Raw genomic sequence first — 1,212 nt, 5'->3', positions numbered from 1 at the left:
TGTCCCATGTTCAAGAAGGATGAATTCAAACTGGAACAGGTTCAGAGACGGGCTACGAGGATGATCCGAGGAATGGAAAAACTGCCTTATGAAAGGAGACTCAAAGAGCTTGGCTTGTTTAGCCTGGCCAAAAGAAGGCTGAGGGGGGATATGCTCGCCCTATATAAATATATCAAGGGGGTTAACGTTAGGGAGGGAGAGGAATTATTTAAGTTTAGTACTAATGTAGCCACGAGGACGAATGGGTATAAACTGGATATTAGGAAGTTTAGACTTGAAATTAGACGAAGGTTTCTGACCATTAGGGGAGTGAAGTTCTGGAATAGCCTTCCGAGGGAAGTAGTAGGGGCAAAAGACTTTCCTGGCTTTAAGACAAAGCTTGATAAGTATTTGGAGGGGATGTTATGATAGGATCGGCAATTTGGGCAATTGATCTTGAATTACCACCAGACAGGTCTGCTCAATGGTCTGCGGGGAGATGTTGCATGCGATGGGTACTGAGTTGCTGCGGAGAACTCCTTCTTGGGTGCTGGCTGGTGACTCTTGCCCACATGCTCAGGGTTTAGCTGATCGCCATATTTGGGGTCGGGAAGGAATTTTCCTCCAGGGCGGATTGGCAGGTGCCCTGGAGGTTTTTCGCCTTCCCCTGCAGCGTGGGGCACGGGTCGCTTGCTGGTGGTGTCTCTGCAGCTTGAGGTCTTCAAACCATTTTTGAGGATTTCAATAACTCGGTCCTGGGATAGGGGTTGTATAAAATTGGATGGGTGGGGTTCTGTGGCCTGCCTTGTGCAGGAGGTCAGACTAGATGATCAGATTGGTCCCTTCTGACCTATAAGTCTATGAGTCTAAAAGGAAGCCAACGTGTTTCTGGCTGGTTTTGAACCAGGGACCTTTTGCGTGTTAGGCAAATGTGATAACCACTACACTACAGAAACTCCACCCACTAGGTTGTTGCTCATTCTGGCACAGACTGATGGACAAATCTAGAGAATGTGGTGGTAGCCCCTCGATTGGTCAGCTGGCAGGGCAGAGGACTGGAGCCAGCACTCAGGAAGTCATCCTTACCTCGCCCGTGTGACTCCAGCTTGAGGGAGAGCTTCTTTTTCTTCTCCTTGCTTACAAAGAGCAAGAGAAGAATGAAACGTCCGGTGGGCAACTCGGTGCAGAAGCAAATGCTGTCTTTTCCTGCTGCATAGCCTGAAATGAGGGACT

The 1,212-nt window shown here is 48.8% G+C and overlaps 1 non-coding gene across 1 annotated transcript; it reads right to left on the bottom strand.

Annotated features, from left to right (window-relative positions):
• Window positions 1–862: 862 nt before the first annotated feature.
• On the bottom strand, window positions 863–935 carry TRNAV-AAC (transfer RNA valine (anticodon AAC)). Its single transcript has one exon. It is a non-coding gene; the product is annotated as a tRNA-Val (tRNA).
• Between the last annotated feature and the right edge of the window lie 277 nt (window positions 936–1,212).

The sequence above is a fragment of the Gopherus flavomarginatus genome, chromosome 5 (genome assembly GCF_025201925.1).
Source record: "Gopherus flavomarginatus isolate rGopFla2 chromosome 5, rGopFla2.mat.asm, whole genome shotgun sequence".
Classification (NCBI taxonomy): Eukaryota; Metazoa; Chordata; order Testudines; family Testudinidae; genus Gopherus; species Gopherus flavomarginatus.
This window is presented reverse-complemented; position numbering and strand designations above follow the sequence as displayed.